Here is a 9,775-nt window from a genome sequence, read left to right as displayed (position 1 = left end):
AATTAGGTTATATTTCTTTTCTCTGTCTCTTGCAGTTTTCTTGTGACAGGGTGTCTGTATGTAGCCTGAGGCTACCGCACCTGGCTCATACAACTTATAAAACTGTGATCTTATTCATTTTATTACTTTCTAAGGAATTTTCCAAAGCTACAAAACTTTGCTTCTTGATTGTACAGTCAATGACCTTAAAACCATCTCCCCTACTTTGGGGACCACCCATTTTAGCCTTCTGTTCAACTTTGAACCTGTTGGCTAACTTATTCATTGTGTATTTTGTCTCATGTGTCTACTTTCTGCTTAGGCTGGGGCATGCTTTATAGAACATTTCTATACATCATGATCTAACTCACATCTTTTATTTAACTCTCACCCTCTACAACCAACCCTAGCATTATTCATTGTGGCAAACACAGCTTCTGTATTATGTTCTAACCACACACACATAGACATACACACACATATACATTCACACAGACAGACATATACATATATGTATATACATGAACACACACACAAGCACTCATATACATACAGAGAGACACACCGACACAGACATACATACATACACATATGTGCACAAACACACACACACACTTCTGCAAGAGTTTTTTATTTGCCCTGGGATATTCTCATTCATCTTCAGAATTAGCTCAAGCTACCCTTTTGATCAAGAAACTTCTGTCTTTTCTTTTTTACATGATGTAGTTCTCTGTGATCTCTTTTGTTGTTACTAATATTCCTAGTATATTTAGACATGTGATTCTTTCTTCCTGCAGACTCCAAGATCCTTTGGAACAGAGACCATCCCAGCACGTAATGCATGTTATGGGGTTTAGACTTTGGATAGATGGATGGATGGATGGATGGACAGATAGACAGACAGATGGCTAGATGGATAGATGGATAGAAAAATGGATTGATAGAGTACATTGCTTGTCACACTTAAAACTTACCACTGCTTCTTTTTTCTAAAATATCAATTTGTATGTGTGTGAGTTTATGTGTACCATTTGCAGACAGGTGCCCCTGGGTGACAGAGGCCTTGTATAGTCCCCTGGAACTGGAGTTACAGGCAGCATAAACTGAAAGCAGATCCTCTAGAAGAGCAGTGAGTGCTCTTAACCACTGCACAAAAATTTCCCTTCTAACTCAAAAAGATAATGAAACATATCTATCACCTTGCACAAAACTCAAGTCCAAATGGATCAAAGACCTCAATATCAGTCCGAACACACTGAACCTGATAGAAGAGAAAGTGGGAAGTACCCTACAACATATGGGCACAGGAGATAGCTTCTTAAGTATAACCCCAGCAGCACAGACACTAAGGTCAACATTGAATAAATGGGACCTACTAAAGCTGAGAAGCTTCTGTAAAGCAAAGGACACTGTCACTAAGACAAAAAGGCAACCTACTGACTGGGAGAAGATCTTCACCAACCCCGCAACAGACAAAGGTCTGATCTCCAAAATATATAGAGAACTCAAGAAACTAGACTCTAAAATGCTAATTAACCCAATTAAAAAATGGGGCACTGAACTGAACAGAGAATTCTCAAAAGAAGAAGTTCAAATGGCCAAAAGACACCTAAGGTCATGCTCAACCTCATTAGCAATCAGGGAAATGCAAATCAAAACAACTTTGAGATATCATCTTACACCTGTCAGAATGGCTAAAATCAAAAGCACCGATGATAGCCTTTGCTGGAGAGGCTGTGGAGGAAGGGGTACCCTCATCCATTGCTGGTGGGAATGCAATCTTGTGCAACCACTTTGGAAATCAGTGTTTCGGTTTCTCAGGAAATTCGGGATCAACCTACCCCTGGACCCAGCAATACCACTCTTGGGAATATACCCAAGAGATGCCCTATCATATGACAAAAGCATTTGTTCAACTATGTTCATAGCAGCATTATTTGTAATAGCCAGAACCTGGAAACAACCTAGATGCCCTTCAATGGAAGAATGGATGAAGAAAGTGTGGAATATATACACATTAGAGTATTATGCTGCGGTAAAAAACAATGACTTCTCGAATTTTGCATGCAAATGGATGGAAATAGAAAACACTATCCTGAGCGAGGTAACCCAGACCCAAAAAGATGAACATGGGATGTATTCATTCATAATTGGTTTCTAGCCATAAATAAAGGTCACGGAGTGTATACCTGGTGAACCTAAAGAAGCTAAAGAAGAAGGTGAACCCAAGAAAAAACATATAGTTATCCTCTTGGCTAAGGGAAGTAGATAAAATTGCCGGGGACAAAATTGGGATCTTGGGGGTGGGGTGGGTTGGGGATAAGGGGGGACAGGGAGAGAAAAGTAAGAAGGGGAGGATTGGGGGAGCTTGAGGAAACAGGAAGATTGGGATAAAGGAAGGTTGGATAGGGGAGCAGGGAAGCACATATCTTAGATAAAAGAGCCACCTTAGTGTTGGCAAGAGACTGGAACCTAGAGTGGCTCCCAGGAGCCCAAGGCGATGTCCCCAGTTAGTTCCTTGGGAAGCTGAGGATAGGGAACCTGAACTGACCCTATCCTATAGCATTACTGACGAATATCTTTCATATCACCATAGAACCTTCATCTGGTGATGGATGGAGATAGAGACAGAGACCCACACTGGAGCACTGGACTGAGCTCCCAAGGTCCCAATGAGAAGCAGATGGAGGGAGAACACAAGCAAGGATGTCAGGACCACGGGGGGTGCACCCACCCACTGAGACAGTGGGGCTGATCTATTGGGAGCTCACCAAAGCCAGCTGGACTGTGACTGGAACAGCATGGGATAAAACCGGACTCTCTGATCATGGCGAACAATGAGGACTGATGAGAAGCCAAGGTCAATGGCAAGGGGTTTTGATCCTACTTCATGTTCTGGCTTGGTGGGAGCCTAGCCAGTTTGGATGTTTACCTTCCTAGACATGGAGGGAGGGGGGAGGACCTTGGACTTTCCACAGGACAGGGAACCATGACTGCTCTTTGGATAGGAGAGGGAGGGGGAGAGGAGTGGGGGGGAGGGGGAGAAGAGAGGGGGGAGGGGAGAAGAGTGGGGGAGGGGGAGGGAAATGGGAGGCTGGGAGGAGGCGGAAACTTTTTTTTCTTATTCTCAATAAAATAAAAAAAAAAGATAATGAAACAAGAAGGAAGAAAATATTGTGTTGCTGTGGTTTTAAAATCAGCAACTGTTAGTTAGTCTGTCCATGTCCATGCAGAGGGACCAGAAAAGTCTGAGTGACATTGTGTTGTTGATGTTGCCACTCGGAAGTCATCTTTATTCATGAATGGTTTTCCTTATAACTACCTTTATCTTTAATGGATTTACTCCACTTCCTCTCTAAAAGAATTCCAGAACAGCTGGAAAGATGGCTCAGCGGTTAAGAGCACTAGCTGCTCTCCCAGAAGATCCAGTTGCATTGCCCAGCATCCACATGGCAGCTCACAAATACCTGTAACTCCAGCTATAGGGAATCTGATGACCTCTTTTGACCTCTGTAGGCAGCATGCATGCATGTGGTGCACAGGCATAAATGCAAGTGTAATACTCATGCACATACAATAATTTAAAAAGCAATTTATGGAAATGCTAATCAGTGATAATTGATAGCTAATGGTTGGTGAGGGAGGGGAGTAAGTTTCTTTAGTGGTGTACCACTGATAAGTTGCTCTTGCTCTGATAGGTTACTTCCCACTCATGTTTGGTAAGAAACGTCAGCTAAAGTCAGTGAATCACACATGAAATGAAGATGTGGAAATAGGTGGGAGGAGAAAGCGGGGGCGAGAGAAGAGAATAAGGGGATAAAAATTCATTAAATAAATGTAGGCAATTGCCAGACAGTGAGAAATTTAACTAATCTTGAAAGTTTGTTGAACTGTTTGTTGGGATGTCTGGTTAGAAAGGGTTGAAGGCCAGGAAGATGGAAAATGTTTGGAACTGGTCTGTCCCCAGCAAAGCATTATATACATTCCCTGCAACCCCACATGCCTTAGCATCTCCATTCCTTGTTTGGATAAAATGAAGCAAAGCCCTCTGGCAGTTCTAGAATAGACTCTTATACTGGCCTTCACTAATTCTCATATGCTATTAGGAAGCTAAAATAATAACGTTTTCTTCCCCATTTCTGGAGGGAACTGGACAGAAGTAAGAGGATGAAACATCTCTAATGCTAAAAACATGAGCACAAAGTGAGGAGACATTACCCACCAGTTAACTACAAGCACACTACTGAATGATGAATTCCATATGGCAAAAAAGAAACCCAACTCGATTTCCCAAGAACTTTTGTTCAAATTCCCAGCCTACAAGAAGACTTCACCAAACAAGTTCTTATCTTCTTGTGGCTAACCATGGTGGAACCTTAAACATAAGCCCCTTGTCCTTAGGAGAAGTAAAATAAAATAAAACAAACTTTTTTTTTCAAACACTGTGTATGTTTTTATAAAGGTGTGGTGATGCGCACTGCTACACAAGTAACACCTGAGATAATCTGAGTAAAGACTAAAATTAAAAGGCTGACAACAATTTGGAGTTGTGGCTAATCAATAGGCCTGACCTGGCAAATTATAGGTGTCATCGAACTTCAAATCCTTCTGATTATAGGCCCTCTTTTAAAACTGCACACCTAGCCTCACAGCCATGAGGAACAGCATGTAACATCCCCCAGCAAATGCCTTCTCCAAGCTCTTTGCTTTCCCTTTAATTTATGTGTTTTTTTGTCTGTGAAGTCAAAGTTGAGAATTATATGGTAAAATTCAGATACCAATTAGATATGAGGTGAAACGTTATTTCATGATCTTATAACAAGAATTAAGAAAGCCCACATCCTCAGCTATAACATGGAGTCTAAGCAAAGGGGAGTTTAAATGTTTGGAGGTAAGAATGAACATATATTTTGTCAGAGTAGAACACATTGCTGAGTCCCTGACAGGCACGGCTAAGCATGAAGAGGGAGAACACTATTGTAGGAGATGGGAATTTCATTTCACAGACTTACGTATGGAAAACATAAAACTTCATTTTCCATACAAAACAGGATTCCAATATGAGCTATCTCCATCTGGCCTCTGGAAACCTCAGCTCAGTTGCCTCCTCCCTCTTCCTGTTGCTTGGTGAGGTTTCTAAGTTGTGATAGTTTCCTATGGCAACATGAAGTTGCCAAGGAAAGCATATCCATGCTAACACTCCCTGACCTGTCCTCATTCTGGCCTTCCTTTAGGAGCTGATCCTTCATCAGATTTCACCAGTCAAAGGTCCCCAGCTCAACCAGATTCCTACTCAATCTCCATATCTGGACTGTTGTGGGATGTTTGTACACTGTGTGGTGATATAGTCCCGTGGTTGGTTTAATAAAGAGCTGAATGACCAATAGCTAGGGAGGAGGTATAGGTGGGACTTCTGGGCTGACGGAAAGGAAGTAGGGATGATGCATCAGACCTGAGACTTGGAGGGAGTCAGGCAGGCATATGAAATGAAACAAAGATTAAAAAAAACATGAGGCAAAACTTAGATTAAAATAAATGGGTTCATTTAAGTTATAAGAGCTAGTAGGACAAGTCTAAGCGAAGGCCAAGCTTCCAAAATTAGTAAGTCTCCCTGTAGTTATTTGGGAACTGGAGGGTGGGAAAGAAAAAGACTTGTTACTATACATACTGTAGAGGAACCAGAGTCAACTACAGCTCTCCATCATCGCTATGCAAACTCATTTCTGATGCCACATCATCCTAAACTGTGAGGACATCTGAGTCCCACCTTACTGACACACTGTCCTTTTTATGTTGCACTTTTCTGCAGTGGAATAATCTGTCTGCAAACTGTGTGAATATATGCTGCTATGACTAGTTTAAAAATAAGCTGGCTAGCCAATACCTGGATAGGATGAAGTTAGGCAGAAAAGCCAAACTGAGAATAATGGAAGAAGGGTGGAGGCAGAGAGATGCCAGCCAGCTACCAAGGAAGCCGGACATGTGGAAAATGAAGTAATAAGTCATGAGTCATGTGACAAAGCATAGAGAAGAAATATGGGTTAATTTAAATGAAAACATCAGGTAGTAACAAGCCTGAGCTATTGGCTGAGCACTTTTAATTAATATAAATCTTTATGTGGTAATGTGGAAGCAGCTCCAGGATAGAAGAACTTCCACCATCACTTTTCTAGCTCTCTAGATGATCCTGGGAAAGGAGAACAGAAGTTAGCCTTGGGTTGGCATTTCCCAGTTGCTATGACAAAATCCCTGACGAGAACAATTTCAAGGAGAAAGGTTTTATTTCAGCTCACAGTTTGAGAGGATACAGTCCATCACAGTGGCAGGCTTGAGGTATCAGGTCACATGACATCTATAGTTCAGAGACAGAGTATGAACAAGAAGCAGGGGGAGCTCTTTAATCTCAAACACCCTCCACCAAGGCCCTCCAGTGAGTTTCTACCTCCTAAACAGTGGTTCTCAACCTTCATAATGATGTGACTTTTTAATACAGCTCCTCATGTTGTGGTGACCTCCAGCCATAGCTAATTTATCACTGTAATGAATTGTAATGTAAATGTCTGGTATGCAGGATATCTGATATGCAGGTCCTGTGAAAGGGTAATTTGCCCCCAAAGGGGTCACAACCCACAGACTGAGAACCACTGTCCTAAAGGTTTTATGGTCTTCCAAAACAGCTGTACTAGCTGAGAATCAAGTGTTCAAACACTTGGGCTTATAGAAGATATTTCTCTCTCAAACCACAGCACCCCTGCATTTGAATTTACCACATGATCTAAGGTTTCTTTGCTGTGTTTTGCAGTCAAGTTGCTCTAAGGGTGGGTGGTTCTAGGCAGCTGGAACCCCAGTTTCCCTCATTGTCTCTCCCCAGTGAGCCCTCAGTTTTTGCTCTCACCTTATTGAAGTTACTTATTTTTGTGAAAACATTGCATTCTTCTTATTATCATAAAATAAAAATTTCCCCTAACTTGATTATATTTATTTATATAACTCCTTTTTTTTTTGTTCCATCCTAACATAGGCAGTGAAGCAGAGATTGGACTGATTTCTCAATCAAGAGAAGCTATAGATGAGAACACAGAAGGAATAATAGTGGGTTCTAGATTAAAGCCATTGCCTAATGCAATCCTAGAGAAGTTGTGTTGTGATAGGGAGCTGCAGGCTGTGTCCCCAGCACCCCGGCCGCCTGGCTAGCTTATGCCCCGAAATAACAACACACAAACTGTATTCTTTTAAACACTGCTTGGCCCATTTCTATCTAGCCTCTTCTAGGCTAATTCTCACATTTTAATTTAGCCCCTTTCTAATCATCTGTGTAGCACCACTAGGTGTGCTTACCGGGAAGATTCTAGCCTATGTCCATCCTGGGTCGGAGCTGCCTGGGAGAGTGGAGCCTGGCGTCTCTGCTCCAGAGAGCAGAGCTGTCAAGTCTACCCGGGAGAGAGCTGCATGGCATCTCTGAGCTCACTTCCTCTTTCTCCCAGCATTCTGTTCTGTCTACTCCGCCTACCTAATTTTCTGTCCTATGAGGGCCAAGGCAGTTTCTTCATAAAGACAGAAAATTAAGTAGGCGGAGTAGACAGAACAGAATGCTGGGAGAAAGAAGTTGAGTCAGAGAGTCGCCATGATTCTCCCACTCCAGACAGACATAGGTTAAGATCTTCCATGGTAAGCCACCTCATGGGCTACATAGATTATTAGAAATGGGTTAGATTAATATGTAAGAGCTAGCAAATAAGAGGCTGGAACTAATGGGCCAGGCAGTGTTTAAAAGAATACAGTTTCTGTGTAATTATTTCAGGTATAAAGCTAGCTGGGTGGCGGGAAGCAGCCCGCTGCTCCTCTTACAACAAAGTTGGGAGGAGTGAGAAAAATAAAATTCAGGGCAGATAGCCAATCAAACCCAAGGTTTGTAAGCAACCTTCTATCAATGAAACATCTATTTTCGGTCGGGTTCAGGCCCATTTAACTGAACAAAAATGACAAAACTTTATCATAGTTTTCAAGAGTAAAGTTTATCATAAAACAAAATTTAGTCACTAGCAACAAAACTTTATAGAAGGTCAAATATAGATTCCAAAACAATCTGAAAGTTAGAGGAAGACCACAATGTTTACTAGGTTAAGGCAAAAATGATTGATCCTTAATTTAAAAGCTCTTTGACTAGCCTCACTCTGTTCCCAAGAGATGATGTATTTTTTAAGACTTAATAAAAAACAAAGCAGAGCAAACAAAAACCAAACACACAAGTGGTGTGGGACAATGGTCTGTTTTCTGTCAATTATATTTTAAATAAATGCTGATTGGCCAGTAGCCAGGCAGGGAGTATAGGCTGGACAGCCAGAAAGGAAGTAGAAGTGGGTCAAGGAGAAGAGGAGAATTCTGGGAAGAGGAAAGCTTGGTCTGCAGTCTTGGCCCAGCCACAGAGCAAGCAAGATGTGACTGTCCCACCAAAAACGGTACCAAGCCACATGGCTAACACAGATAAGAATAATGGGCTGATATATGTTATAAGAGTTGATAAGCCTAAGCTCATGGGCCAATCAGTTTATAACTAATGTAGACCTCTGTGTGATTTCTTTGGGACTTAGTGACTGTTGGAACCGGGCAGTACAGAAAACCTCAGATAACACACAAGTGGTTATGTGCCAGTACAAATGCTTGAAAATGAGGGAGATTGACGCCCACTGAGACAGAAAAGACTTCTCAAGCCCCCACCAGCTTGTTCTGGACCTAGAAAGTCACAGAGGAACTGGTTAATGCTGTAATGCACACAATTTCAAAGACCCAGGAAGGAACAGAAATCCTCTCCTTATTTTAATTGCTAAGATTCCAAAATTGATAAGCCCCACAAAGGAAGGGGAATTATCAGTGCCCTTCACTTACAATAAGTGCTGCCCATAGTCTAATTAAAATGAGAATCAGGACTGACAGACTGCTCAGCCGATGAAGGCGTTTGCCGCAAGCCTGATGTCTGGAGCTCAATTCCTGGAAGCCTTATAGTGTTGGGAGAACCAACTCCACCCAAGCTCTTCTCTGCCTGCCACATGTGTGTTGTGGCATGCATGTTTCCCTTCATTAAATAAAAGTTAAAAAAAACTGAGTCACATTCAAAATTAGAATATATCTCAACCAATAAGAGTTTCTCCAGAGAATGGGAAAAAAGTTCAATGTTCAATATTAGATAATGTATGTGTTAATTGTCCCTGGTTAGGGACTAGGGTGAGGGGTGTGGTATCTTTGAGGTAGAGGCAGTGTCTTTTCTCTATGGGGGCACTGTCTTCATGACAAGCCCTTCCTGGTTTTGGTGTCCTATGCACCCTCTTGGCTTGCTTTAATACTGATCCTGGTAAACACAGTATAGATTGAAGGGAAAGAGTCCCTCTTTGTATCTCATCTGTTTTATTAAAAATGCCTTAAAATTCAATACATATTGATTTGGGTGACTCTCTCAAAGGTGTGATCAGAGAGACATAGCTCCACCTCAGAAAAGCTCTCCCAGAAACTCAGGCACACATCAAACACAATGAGACACTTCGGATCTGTTTTCTCTTAGAACCCCCAAAATGATGGGGAGCTCTTTCATCCCTACACAGTGCGACATGGCCTTGGGGGCTCTATCCAATTAGAGAGTGGAGTGCTGCCAGAGCGTACAGAGGGAGGTGACAAAGGTGTCATTACATGCAGCAACTTTGTCATCCAGGCCAAGGTTCTCCCAGATCAAGAAAAACCGTGAAATGATTAGAGTTGTGAGATCATAGGAGATGAGGTAAACAGAAATTTGTCTTCCTTTTCA

The sequence above is a fragment of the Alexandromys fortis genome, unplaced genomic scaffold (genome assembly GCF_014885135.2).
Source record: "Alexandromys fortis isolate MF-2015 unplaced genomic scaffold, M_Fortis_MF-2015_v1.1 scaffold_44, whole genome shotgun sequence".
Taxonomy (NCBI): Eukaryota; Metazoa; Chordata; class Mammalia; order Rodentia; family Cricetidae; genus Alexandromys; species Alexandromys fortis.
The sequence above is the reverse complement of the archived record's forward strand: the minus strand, read 5'-3'. Positions refer to the sequence as shown.